A 14,803-nucleotide genomic window follows, 5' to 3' on the forward strand; every position below is an offset into this window, starting at 1 on the left:
GATCATGACCTGAGCCGAAGGCAGCAGCTTAATCCACTGAGCCACCCAGGCGCCCCAAAATTTATTTCTTTTAAACCTTTTTTTTTTCTTTAAGATTATTTATTTATTTATTTATTTATTTATTTGTCAGAGAGAGCAGAAGCACAGAGAGCAGCAGGCAGAGCAGGCAGAGCAGGCAGAGGGAGAAGCAAGCTCCCTGCTGAGCAAGGAGGCAGACACAACTGTCTGAACCCCCAGGTGTCCCAAAAATTAATTTATTTTAGAGAGCGAGAGTGCATGGGGGGGGAGAGATAGAGGCAGAGGGAGAGAGAGCATCTCAATGTGCTGAATGTGGAACTCGACATAGTGCTTGATCTCATGACTCTGAGATCCTGACCTGAGCTGAAACAAGAGTCAGACGCTCAACTGACTGAGCCACCTGGGAGCCCCAAGACAGTTTTTGACTGCACTCTTTGGTCTAAAAGGCACTTGCCCTTTCTCCCAAGAAGCCCATTCAATCCTCATGAGAATAGGACTCCTAAAAGTCTAATTTAACATCCCAGGATTCTCAGGATATAGATTTGGCTTCAGTTCTCAGAGGATTGCTTTGTAGGTATATTTGGATAAGTTCATTAAAAGCTGAACTCTCATTACCTTCAAGCACGATCTTACAGGCTATGACCTATTATAATTATAATCTCAAAAATTTATATACATACTATATATAATTAGGATTAGAATCTCAATAAAATCATAAAGTCCACTTAGAAGATGAATGTACTATCAAATACCAACTTCAAAGGGCCACTACTTTTAGGGCTCAAGAAAATATGAACTGTAGAAGCAGAGCCTAGATTTCCCCCAAAATCTAATTAGATAAAAGAAACCCCTTTATCTCTATGTGTAACTAAAGGATGAATAAGCATTAGCCCAGTGAAGAACGAAAGAGGAAAGATCATTTGAAGTTGAGTTCCAAAACTTGTAAAGAGTCAAAGAAGAAAAAGCAGTGTCCTTGTGGGTTTGAAAGTAATTACATATGGCTTAACAGTAAAGACTGAGAGGGGAATGGCAATAGTTAAAATTGGAGAGGTAAGGTGGAAATAAATCATTAGGCCCTATGTTTCATGTTGAGTATGGACTTTATCGGAGGACAATGCAGAGCCACCAAAGGACATCAAGTTTGGGCAAGACGAGATCAGATTCATTGCTTTAGAAAGATCATTCTGCCTCCAAGATATAGACTAAAGGAAGGCAAGATTAGCTGGAAAGTGTACTCAATATTTTGTCTGTCTCTCCAGATGGTCATTCCACCACACTCCACTTGTTTTGTGCCACAGAAGCCTGACCTATATGGGCTCCCTACAGGCTCCCTTGCCCTCTGGCTTCCGGCTGGGCGAGCACTGGGAAATAGCCTCAGGAGATCAGAGGTCAGAAGGAAAGAAGGTCTGAGTACTTATCCCCCAGCTCCCTCCCTGCTGAGTTACTTTGTAAGGATACTTCCTTCCACCAAAGTTCTTAGCTCTTATCAAACAGCACCCTCCATTCAGCTGCCCTCTTCAGATTCTGGTGATCATTCTCTCTCTCTTTTTTTAATGACTTTGGCTAGTAATGATGCCCACTGTTGCTAGCCCAGGGGGAGTTTGTATCCCTTGTTGGTTCCCCAAACCCTCACACATTTTGTAAATAGTTCCTTTTTTAAACACGATGGAATTATCTAGTCTGAGTGTGCTATTTTCTGCCAGGACTCTAACTGACATAGAAAGAAGCAAGAAACAGTCTGACAACAACATTAGTATGTCCCAGGCATTCTCCTCAATAGTATATACATTAACTCATTTAATGCCCACAGCAACTCTATGAAGTAGTCCTCCTTACAAATAAGGAATCTGAGGTATAGAGACATTAAGTAGTTTTCCCAAAGTCACTAGTAAGGAGCTAAACCATAATTCAAATCCATAGTCTATTTCCAGAGTCTGTGTTCGTAACCACTGTATTCCTCTGATGAGGTAAGAGCTGATGGTTATAAGTTGAAGCAATAGCAGTGGAACGGAGAAAAATGGAAGGGTTTAAGAGATATTATTGCTAATCTCAGCATAATGTGGAATCTTAGTTGGGATCAAAAGAAAATATAAGTGCTTTGGTTTAAGAATGAAAGGAACCCTTGTTTATAATTTGTATCTTACTACCTGGGTGATCTTTTTTTTTTTTTTTTTAAGATTTTATTTATTTATTTGAGGGAGAATGAGTGAGAGAGAACATGTGAGAGGAGAAGGTCAGAGGGAGAAGCAGACTCCCCAAGGAGCCGGGAGCCCGATGCGGGACTCCATCCTGGAAGTCCGGGATCAAGACCTGAGCTGAAGGCAGTCGCTCAACCAACTGAGCCACCCAGGTGCCCCCTGGGTGATCTTGAATAAGGCACTTTGTCTTTCCAGGTTTCAGTTTCTTCATCTGTAAAATGGGACCAATAATACTCCATGGGGTGGCTTTAAGAATTAAACAAAGTCTTGGAAGTCCCAGCCAGAACAGTTAGGCAAGAAAAAGAAACAAAAGGCATCTAAATCAAAAAGGGAAAAATAGGGCGCCTGGGTGGCTCAGTGGGTTAAGTGTCTGCTTTCGGCTTTGGTCTGTGATCTCGGGGTCATGAGGCTGAGTTCCACATAGGGCTCCCTGCTGGGCAGAAAGCCTGCTTCTCCTTCTGCCTCCGCCCGAGCCCTGTTTGTGTGCATGCCCTCTCTCTGTCAAATAAATAAATAAAAGTACTTTTCCTTAAAAAAACCCCAAAAAACAAAAAGGAAAAAATAAAACTGTCTTCATTTGCAGAGAGAGAGGGACAATCCACCAAGAAACTGTGAGACTAATAAATTCAGTAAAGCTACAGGAAACAAAATCAATTTGCATTTCTAAACACTAAACACTAATAATGAGCTATCAGAAAGAGAAATCAAGAAAACAATCCCATTTATCATCACAACAAAAAGAATACGATACCAAGGAATAAATTTAACCAAGGAAGTGAAAGACCTGTACACTGAAAAAAAAGTATCATATGTTAATAAAAGAAGCTGAAGAAGACACAAATAAATGGAAAGATATTTCGTGCTCACGGATTAGAAGAATTAATGTTGTTAAAATGTCCCTATGACCCAAAGTAGTTTACAGATGCAAGGCAATTCCTATCAAAATTCCAAAGGCATTTTTCATAGAAATAGTAACAAACTATAGAAATGATCCCTGAAAGTATAGTCTTCATTTTTCATAGAAACAGAACAAGTAATCCTAAAATTTGTTTGGCACCAGAGAAGACCCTAAATAGCCAAAGCAATCTTGAGAAAGAAGAGCAAATCTGAAGACATAACACCTTCTGACTTCAAACTATATTACACAGCCATAGTACTTAAAATAGTATTATATTGACATTTAAAAAAAGATACATAGATCAATAGAACAGAATAAAGAGTTCAGAAATAAACCAACACATACATGGTCAGTTAATTTATAAAAGAGCAAGAATATACAATGGGGAAAGGATAGTCTCTTCAATAAATGGTGCTGGAAAAACTAAATGACCACATGCAAAAAAATGAAACTGGACCTTATATTACACCATTTAAAAAAACCCTGAAAATATATTTTTAAAGATTTTATTTATTTATTTATTTGACAGAGAGAGAGAGAGAGATCACAAGTAGGCAGAGCAGCTGCCCGAGAGAGGGGGAAGCAGGCTCCTTGCTGAGCAGACAGCCTGATCCGGGACTCGATCCCAGGACCCTGAGACCATGACCCAAGTTGAAGGCAGAGGCTGAACCCACTGAGCCACCCAGGTGCCCCAAGAACCTGAAAATAAATTAAAGGCTCAAATGTAAGACCTGAAAATATAAAACTCCTAGAAGAAAATATAGGGGTTAATTTTCTTGACATTGGTCTTCGCAATGATGTTTTGGATTTGACACCAAAAGCCAAGTCAACAAAATAAAAAATAAACAAGTGGGTCCACATCAAACTAAAAAGCTTTTGCTCAGCAAAGGAAGCCATCAACCAAATGAAAAGGCAACCCATGGAATGAGAAAATATTTGCAAATCATATATCTGATAATGGGTTAATATCTAAAGCATCAAAAATTATTATAGCAGCAAATAAACAAGCAAATAATTCAATTTAAAAGTTGGTAGAGGAGGGGCACGTGGGTGGCTCAGTCTGTTGGGCATCTGCCTTCAGATCAGGTCATGATCCTAGGGTCCTGGGATCAAGCCCTGCATCAGGCTCCCTGCTCTGCTTCTCCCTCTCCCTCTGCCCATCCCCCCACTTGTGTCCCTGCATGTGCATGCTCTCTCTCTCTCTAATATCGCTAATAAAATCTCTAAAAAAAAAAAAGAAAAAGAAAAAAAATGGGTACATGTTTTGAAGGTCTGAATAGACATTTTGCCAAAGAAGACATGCACATAACCAACAGGTATTTGGAAAGATGCTCAAATCACTAATCATCCAGGAAATACAAATCAAAACTACAATGAGATATCCCTTCACACCTATTAGAATGGCTATTATAAGCAAAAAATATGAAATAAGAAGGGTTGGTGAGGATGTGGAGAAAAGGGAACCCTTGTGCACTGTTGGTGGGAATGTAAATTGGTGTAGCCACTGTGGAAAACAACAGAAGAGATGATCCAGCAACTCCCCTTCTGGATATTGATCTGAAGGAAATGAACACTAACTTGAAAAGATATTTGCACCCCACATTCACTGCAACAGTATTTACAATAGCTAAGACATGAAAACATTAAAGTGCCCACTGATGGAGAAAGGAATAAAGAAAATGTGGCGCGCGCGCGCACACACACACACACACAATTGGACAGTATTCAATCATAAAAGAGCAGGAAATCCTGCTATTCACAACACAAAAGTTGGGCATTTCTTTCCTTTGGATGTCCACAGTACTTTGGTCATCAATGACATCTTTATAACACGTCTTTAATTCTGTCTGCTGTTAGATTTAGTAGTTTATATGTCTCTCCCCTGTGAAGCTCCATTAGTCAGGGTCAGAGTCCTAGAATCCTGATTGATATCCTTAGCTTTAAACTACCATAATTTGTAGAACACAATAAGTGCTCAGTAATACTTACTGAATGGACAAATAACTCAACACTCATAGGAAATTATTTCCTGAGTTTTATCTCAATTTGCTTTTCCTGCTGTCATGAAGATGAGAAAATATCTCTGCTACTTTATTGATTAATTTTCTTATTTATTCATAAAGCCTGGGACATGCTAGGTGCTTAGTAAATATTTGTTAAATGAAGAAACTAACATCTAGCAGTTACAGGGAACTGGCAGCTTAGCACAGTGGAGATGGTGGAGTCAGATTAGTTGGATTCAAATCCAGGCTCTAAGGCTGTGAGATATTGAGCAAGTTACACAGCTTCAATGTGCCTCAATTTTCCCCAGGTGTCATGAGGATAATAGAACGTATCTCACAGACACATAAGAATTGTGAGGGCTGAAAATACTGGCTGGCTCATAGTAAGGGTTTAACAAACATTATCCACATAGTGCTGAGGGTAGAGAGATGCTTTGGAGCCACACCCTTTCTTTTTTAACTCAGTATATGAAGCCTAGTACCCAGGGCATTACTCTGAGTCTGGCCTTTTCAACACTAGGCAAATGTGGAAGTCCCAAACTTTAGAGAACTTAAAAAAATAACTAGGGAGATAGTTTAAATGTCAGAAATCCAGATTCCTAGGCCCACATTTTGAGGAACACTGCATTGGGCCCTTCGCAGATCAACTTGATCACTGAAATTGGCTTAATATTGCTACCATGTCCTTGGCCCAGGGGCTGAAGCTTTCCTGCTTCTGAAGAATTGATCCCTGTTAGCCCTAAATTTCAGTCTCTCATGATCTGCTGCACAGCCAATGTATAAACTTGTCTGTGCTTGCCAGATGTTTCCTCAATGCTCACTCCCCAACAACATGCTAATTTCCACCCCCTTACTTTGACTAGTTCCTCAGCCTGAAATACTTTTGAGGGAGACAGAGAGAGCATGAGGGAGTGAGGTGGGGAAGGGGCAGAGAGAGAATCTTAAGCAGGCTCCACTCCCATCATGGACCTCACCACCTTAGGATCATGACCTGAGCTGCAATCAAGAAATCAGACACTTAACCGACTGAGCCACCCAGGTGCCCCTGAAATGCTTTCTTTTCAGCCTTTTCTATTCAAATGTTTCCCATTCACCAGGATTTGGCTCAAACTACTCCTGATTCTGGCCGCATTACCTGCACCTTCTCAGAAGCCTCCTTTGGCTAGCTTACCTGTACCTCTCCCTTCTCCCCAGTCTGAGAAAAATAACCTCCTTTATTCCTTGCTTGTCCATTTGTGCTTCCTTCAAGTGTTGCTTTAAGATTAAATGGAATGATTCCTGTGAAAAATAAGGTCTTTCCAAATTTATTTTCCATCTTATATTAGTAAACCAAGAAGGTTGAGCTCACAAAACTCATAACTTATTCCAAAGCTGTATCATGTTGTTAGCATCTAGTCTCCATGAAACTAAGGATCTTATGTGATATTTAGACGAAAAACTAATACAATAATCTAAGTTTTTTGACTCAGAGTTTCTAAGAAAGAATAGGAAAAGTATGGTGGTAGACAGAATAATCTATTTTAGGGATAGTCTTGATGAAGGTCCTAGTTCTGAAAGTCAGATCTGGCCTTTATCATCAGCATCTTTGTATCCCTCTGCCATACCTAGCAAAGTACTTTGCACCACGTAGGTCAATAGGTATATAATTAAATCATGGCTTGCTAATTCAAGTTCTTGATTTTGTTACGTCACGGGATAAACATGAAGGCCCAGGGAGTATGATTTACTTGTGTGATGAATTGTTTAAATGCGAGATGAAAGAGAAGGCATAAAGGTATGGCTTTATTAGTACTGAATTGTGTCCACCCAAAATTCACGTTAAAGCCAAAAATCACTGTATTTAGACATAGGACATTTAAGGAGGCATTTAAGGTTAAATGGGGTCATAAGGTGGAGTCCTAATGACTAGTCTTTGTAAGGAAAGAGAGACATCAAGGGGCACACCTAAGAGAGAAAAGGCCGTGTGGGGACACAATGAGAAGTTGGCCATCTGCAAGCCACAGAGAGAGGCCTTAGGGAAAACTAAATGCTCACACTTGATCTTGAACCTAGAGCCTCCAGAAAATAAGAAAATAAATTTCTGTGTAAGCCACCCAGTTTGCCATAGTTTGTTATAACAGCCCTAGTGGACTAAAGGAGACCTTGTTCTACTTTCTTTCCCTGAATTTTTTTTTTCCTGCATTTTTTTTCCCTGCATTTTTCTTTCATTTTATTTTATTTCTTTTCAGTGTTCCAGAATTCAATGTTTATGCACCACACCCAATGCTCCATGCAATACGTGCCCTCCATAATACCCACCACCAGGATCACGCAACCCCCAACCCTCCTCCCCTCAGAGTCTTATTTCTCAGAGTCTACAGTCTTTCATGGTTTGTCTCCCCCTCCAATTTCCCCCAACTCATTTCTCCTCTCCATCTCCCAATGCCCTCCGTGTTATTGCTTATGCTCCACAAGTAAGTGAAACCATATGATAATTGACTCTCTCTGCTTGACTTATTTCATTCAGCATAATCTCTTCCAGTTCCGTCCATGCTGATACAAAAGTTGGGTATTCAGCCTTTTTGATGGAGGCATAATACTCCATTGTATATATGGACCATATCTTCTTTATCCATTCATCCGTTGAAGGGCATCTTGGTTCTTTCCACAGTTTGGCGACTGTGGCCATTGCTGCTATGAACATTCGGGTACAGATGGCCCTTCTTTTCACTACATCTGTATCTTTGGGGTAAATACCCAGTAGTGTAATACAGGGATATAGGGAAGCTCTATTTTCAATTTCTTAGGGAATCTCCACACTGTTTTCCAAAGTGGCTGCACCAACTTGCATTCCCACCAACTTATTCTACTTTCTTTTTTTTTTTAATTTTTTATTTTTTATAAACATATATTTTTATCCCCAGGGGTACAGGTCTGTGGATCACCAGGTTTACACACTTCACAGCACTCACCAAAGTACATACCCTCCCCAATGTCCATAATCCCACCTCCTTCTCCCAAACCCCCTCCCCCCAGCAACCCTCAGTTTGTTTTGTGAGATTAAGAGTCACTTATGGTTTGTCTCCCTCCCAATCCCATCTTGTTTCATTGATTCTTCTCCTACCCACTTAAGCCCCCATGTTGCATCACCACTTCCTCATATCAGGGAGATCATATGATAGTTGTCTTTCTCTGCTTGACTTATTTCACTAAGCATGATACGCTCTAGTTCCATCCATGTTGTCGCAAATGGCAAGATTTCATTTCTTTTGATGGCTGCATAGTACTTTCTAATGAGAGCAGATCTTCCCCAAAGTGTGTTCAACAGAACTTCAGCAGAATATTGATAGACATCCAGAAAAGTGGTTCCATGGTCAATAAACTTGAGAAACATGGGTTGAAGAAGTTAGAGCTGATTCTCAGGGTCTTTAATTTGCTAACATATATTCTGATTCTCCAAGAGGACAAAATAGTATGTAGCATTTCCCAAAATTGCCTGACCATAGAAACATCCTCTTTTCCGGAGGATAGAGCCAACACAGAGTCTTACAAGACCAGTATTTTGTGGGAAACAGTTTGGAAAATACTTCTCGTTCTGGGATGCCTGGCTGGCTTGGTCAGTAGAGCATGCAACTCCTGTTCTCCGGGTTGTGAGTTTGAGCCCAGCTTTGGGTGTACAGATTACTTAAAAATCAAATCATTTAAAAAAATAAAATACTTATTGTTTTGTTTTTCTTATTCTGATCAGCCTGTTCTTAACTATCCCACTATTCACCATCACTATCTAGACAGATGTTGAAGAACCTTGTACAAATGAAAATTATTCCTGGAATGGGCAATGACCCTCCCTGGAGGTCTGTCAAGCTTGTTTCTTCAATGATCAACCCAGAGTAAGAAGTGGTAATGACCAAAACCAAAAGAAGAATAGTTAAAAGGGAAGGACTAAAATCTAACCTGATTTCCTACAAGGAAGTCAAACCACACTGGCAACCAAGACCTTTGCAAATACATCTTTCTTTTTTTTTATTTCTTTTGTATTTCCCTAAAATTGTTGGTAATAAAATGCTTTTTAAAAAATGACTCTTTGAGTTTGTGGTATAAGGAAGAAGAAAGATGAAGAGAGAGTGTATCTAATTCTGTAGCTGGATTGAGAGAGGGATGAGGTGGAGAGTGTGTGTGGTGGTAACCATCAGGAAGAGGGAAGAGAAAGAGGAAAAAGGAGACAAAGTCTGTGGTGCTTATAGCACGGAGGATAGAATAAAGGAAGCTCTTCCTGGCTTGTACAATGGGATTTTGAGTTTAAAAAAAAAAAAAAAATGTTAGGGGTGCCTGGGTGGCTCAGTTGGTTAAGAGTCTGACTCTTGATTTTGGCTCAGGTCATGATCTCAGGGTGATGAGATTGAGCCCCACATTGGGCTCCCCTCTCAGCGGGGAATCTACATAAGATTCTCTCTCTTCCTCAGTTGCATAAATGCATTGTTGTAGAGATGAGAGAGATCATAGTTCAGAAACAGCCTTTTAGAGGTTCTAATTGTACAGAGACCTGATATTAGCCAGGTGCAAGGAACAGGGAGAGTAAGGGAAATCCAAGCACTGAGAAAAACATGTGTTACATGTCCCATCTTTATCTCTTTTTTTTCTAGACATTGATGTTATTTATTGTCTGAGCTATTCATTTTGGGATCAGATTATAATGTATCTTTTATAGCCTTATTTTGTTTAGAATGACTATGTTAATTTTGTCTTCCTAGTGAAAATGTAATGAGACATGATGTCACATGGTTTTCTCCAGCACAATCGTAAGCAGCATTGGATAGGAAATAAATTATTTACTGCATTAAAAAAAAAAAAAGATTCTCTCTCTTACTCTCCCTCTGCCCAACCACCCTCCACGTGCACTTGAGTGCATGCTCTCTCTCTCTCTCAAATAAATAAATAACTCTTTTTTAAAAAAGTCTGAGAGAAGATTTCTTGACTCTGTATCATGGATAAGGAGGTTCTCCACCAAAGTTAGTTATCCATTAGGTCAGTATTCAACATATATTTATTTAATACTTAATATATCAATACCATTCTAGCAAAGGAACAAGACAAGAATCTACCCTCCCAACTTTTCACTCTAGTGGGAGTTTATTATATTTTATCTTTGTTGGAAGATGTACATACAAAAGGTTATCCACAACATATGGGACCATATTAAAGAATAATCATAAAGCAAATACATCTATGAACAGCCCAGCTTAAGAAATAGAATACTTCCAGTACATAGAGAGTCCCCATCTGGCTTTTTTACATCATGTTTACACAAATACAAGTAATTACCATCCTGGATTTTGTGTTAACAATTTCTTTTCTTTACTCTTTTTTTTTTTTTTAAAGAATTTATTTATTTATTTATTTGAGAGAGAGCAAGGGGTGCCTGGGTGGCCCAGTTGGTTAACCGACTGCCTTCAGCTTAGGTCATGATCCCAACATCCTGAGATTGACCCCCACATTGGACTCCCTGCTCTGTGGCGAGCCTGCTTCTCCTCCCTCTCCCTGCCACGCCCCTTGCTTGTGCTCTCTCTCTCTCTCTGTGTCAAATAAATAAATAAATGAATACATCTTTAAAAGAGAGAGAGAAAGAGGAGCACCTGGGTGGCTCATTCGTTAGGTGCCTGCCTTTTGCTCTGGTCATGATTCATGATGCCAGGGTCCTGAGATGGAGCCCTGGGTTGGGCTCCCTGCTTAACAGGAGGCCTTCTTCTCTTTCTCTCTCTCCCACTCCCCCTGCTTGTGTTCCCTCTCTTGCTGTCTCTCTCTGTCAAATCTTAAAAAAAAAAAAAAAAAAAAGAGAGAGAGAGAATGAGAACAAGAGTGAGAGAGCACAAAGCAGGGGGAGTGGCAGAGGGACAGGAAGAAGCAGGTTTCCCACTGAGCAAAGAGCAGTACACAGGACGCATGACCTGAGCCGAACGCTTAACCGACTGAGCCACCCAGGTGCCCCTTCACTTTTCTTTATAGGTTTTTCCATACTGTCTGCATATCCCTAAACATTATTGTACCAGTCAGGGTCCTGGCAGAAAACTGGTAGCATATAAAGAGGCAGGGGATTGTAAGAATGCTAAAGGATAATGGTGTGCCTGGGTGGCCCTATCATTAGGCTTTCACCTTTGGCTCAGGTAAAGAGATTGGGGTGCTGGGATTGAGCTCTGCATCAGGATCTCTGCTTAAGTGGGAGGCCTGCTTGTGTTCCCTCTCTTGCTGTCTCTCTCTCTCTGTCAAATAAATGAATAAAATCTTAGGGGGGGGGGAAAGGAATACTATAGGATACTATTTTGAGGCTTGTCACAGTGCTCTTTTCCACCATAGGATTGAAGTGGGGGAGAAGAGAGTAGTTACCAAAAGTAAGAAATGGTGGGCTGTGTAGAGAGAGAAATGGTGGGCTGTGTGTGAGACCTTGAATGGAAGGAATCCAACCAGCTCATAGCAACCCACAGTGAGAGTACTAGAGAATAAATACCTGACCCCAGTCTCCCCTATTTCTCCAATCTTCTGCTGGTGCCTACCATCAACCAAACCTAACCAGAAGCTAGAAGAGTTAAAAGAGCCCTTTGAGTGAGTCCGTGCAACTTAGCCTTCTGGCAGTAGAAATGTGGAGAGCAAATCTAGAGGGGTAAATTGAAGATATTCAGCCTAAGTACATTGCTTATTTTGTCTTTTTACGTTTACATAATTGGAGTCATATATTATGTATTCTTCTGTGACTTGCCTTTTTTGTTTATTCATTAGAGAGTTCAAGTGCGTAGATGTAGTTCATTCATATTCAGTTCTGTGTAAATCCCGTTGCATGACTCTACTACAATACATTCATCCATTCTACAGTTGATCAGCATTGGATTGTTTCTAGCTTTTGGTTAATAGATAATACCAAACCATTTTCCAAAATCATATGTATTGATACTAGCATTAAATGAAGCTTCCTGTCATTCCATTATCTCACCAATACCTGGTATTATCAGACTTCCTAACTTTTGTCAATTTGATAGGTGAGAAATAGTATCTTGTTGGGTTCTAATGTTCACTTCCTTGTTTCTAACAAAGTTAGATGCTTATTGGCCATATGTATGATTATTTTTTTCTTTTGCTCATTTGTCATTTATATGTGTTATAAATACCATCTCCCCTTTAATGCCTTGTTTTTTCATTCATAATATTGTATCTTTTGGGACACAGAAGTTGTTAATTTTAACATAATCTAATTTATACTTTTTTCTCTTCATGGTTTGCACTTTTGGTTCCCCTTTAAAATATCCTTCGCTATGCTGAGGTCATAAAGATTTTTATTTTATCTTCTAAAAGGTCCATTACTTTGCATTATACTATAAACTTTCAGTCTTTCACAGTTGAGTCTTAAATCTACCTGGAACTGATATTTGTGTATGGTGTAAGGTAAGGGTCAGATTTAATTTTTTCCATATAGATAACCAATTATTGAATAGCCCATTTTTTTGCCCAACTGGCTGTAAATGCTTTCTGTGACAAAAAACTTGTTTCAATATATGTATCAGTTTTTTCCTGGATTCTCTGTATATTTTGCTAACCTGTCATAGTGCCTGAGAGTCTACCCCTAGGGACTTCATTTCCTGAAGGCTTATTTCATGTTAGTTCCTCTGGAGAGATTATTTATTGAGCCAGTGCCTTTCAGATCATCTCAATGGGAGAATAATTTATTAGTGTCTGTCAGGATCTGGAGTGTGGTCACTTTAATATTAGAGTAAGACAGAGCAGGATCTAAGACAACATGGAGATTATGGCTACCTGGCACTCCTTGCAAAGAGGAACTGATGAAAGTAGAGAGGGGTGATCCTGATCCTAGTAGCTAAGGAATATTTATGCAGATCTAATCTGCCACGATAAGCAAGTATGTGGAGCAGAAGTATTTCTAGAATCATATTTTCAATATATGTAAAGAAATCTGCTTATGTAAAGATATATATATATAATGTCATATATAATGTTATATATATATAATGTTTTTTATATATTTACATATATATGTTGAAAAATAGCTATTCTTATTTTTAGAGCTGTTCTTTTAAAGTCAGTTAATTGAGTCATGCATAGACAACCCATGTATTTAATTTAGACAATTACCAGTTGATTCACAGGTATCCTATACACCATGACAGGCAGGAGGACATCATTAAGGCAGGCATAGAAGCTTCCCTTTCAATAAGCACAACTGTGATCCAGGCAGCTCTTGCAAAAGTTTAGAAAGACAGGTCCCCATAAGTGCCTGATAGTGACTCTGGGTATCACAGCTAACTCATCTTTGAAGAAAAACGGAAAAAAGGGGGTTTTCCAACTTAAGCAGACTGTAGAAGCATTACAAAAGGATTTAAATAAGGCCTTTGGCCCTGAAGGGCTTTAAACTGGTGACCACCTGAACAAACCATTTCCTTCATGGCCCCCTCCAGAACTAGCTTAACTGTGATTCCTGCATGCTCTCAACACCCTTCCAAAATACCATCACCACCATCATCCTTCAGCTAAAAATCTAAGGTATCAGCAACTGCCTTGTCCAGAAATCATCCCATCTGTTCAGAACGAGCATTCAACTCCCTTCTTTCAACCAATGGCCATTGGACACCCTTAATGTGTTGGCATCTGTGGAAATCAGGAGATTGAGACAGAAATAAAACTCTCTTCCCTGACCTCCAGCTCACTCTTTAGTGGTGGCAAAGAGAAAGTGGCTGGACCCTAGAACACATTTATCTCTTAGAGAATGCCCCAGCAGTGTTCCATAGAGTACTGATGCAGGTACCAAAGCCAGAGGTATCTGAAACAGGGCCAGTTGAGACAGATCCTTTCCTCTGCTTTTGTTACACCCCAGAGGGGGTTGCTTTGGGTGTATCCCATGTGGGATACTCGGTCTGATATGGGACCTGGGTCTCCAGCATCAGTCCCTGTGCTTGTCACTAGAGTGAATCCCTGACCAAGCTTCAGAACCTCTTCAGGATGTGAAGGAAGGTGACACTCCATCCCAGGGCTACCCTCAACCACAAATTACCTTACTCCTTACTTTATTAACTGACCCTCACAGCCCTTTCCCAGGCACAAGCCTGCCCACAGGAGGACAAATTAGATGCAAATTTTATGCCTCACAGACCCCCAACTACTATTCTCCTTCAGTACTGTTTTGATTTTTTAATCAGTTCCCTGCCTCTATCTCTTTCCATTCTCTTGGTGATCTTATTCATTCAAAAAGGATTTGTATTAGGAGACAGCAAGTGTCATGGTTAAGGGGAGGGACTCTGGGTTTTCAATCCCTGCTCTGTATTTACTAATTATGTGGCCTTAGGAAAGTTAAATACCCTCTCTGTTTCCTCATCATTATGGGGCTAAGAATAATATCTATCTCATAAGGATACTAATGAAACCTATCAAAGAAAGTTGTGAGGATTAAATTAATATGTAGGTAAAGGGCTTAGTATGGTGCCCTGGAACAATATAAATGCCAGCCAGTATTGACTATCACTTATGTCCCAGGTGTACCAATCTAAGCTCTTACATTAACACCTTTAATCCTCATAATAACCCTATGAGGTTGTTACGTTATGCAAATGAGGTTTGTAACAAAGGTTTTCTTTCTTTTTTTTTTTTTTAAGATTTTATTTATTTATTTATTTGACAGACAGAGATCACAAGTAGGCAGAGAGGCAGGC

The 14,803-nt window shown here is 39.8% G+C and overlaps 1 pseudogene; it reads right to left on the reverse strand.

Moving 5' to 3' along the window:
- Positions 1-3,148: 3,148 nt before the first annotated feature.
- LOC132002409 (small nucleolar RNA U3) lies at positions 3,149-3,226 on the reverse strand (annotated as a pseudogene).
- Positions 3,227-14,803: the final 11,577 nt, after the last annotated feature.

The sequence above is a fragment of the Mustela nigripes genome, chromosome 14, assembly GCF_022355385.1.
Source record: "Mustela nigripes isolate SB6536 chromosome 14, MUSNIG.SB6536, whole genome shotgun sequence".
Classification (NCBI taxonomy): domain Eukaryota; kingdom Metazoa; phylum Chordata; class Mammalia; order Carnivora; family Mustelidae; genus Mustela; species Mustela nigripes.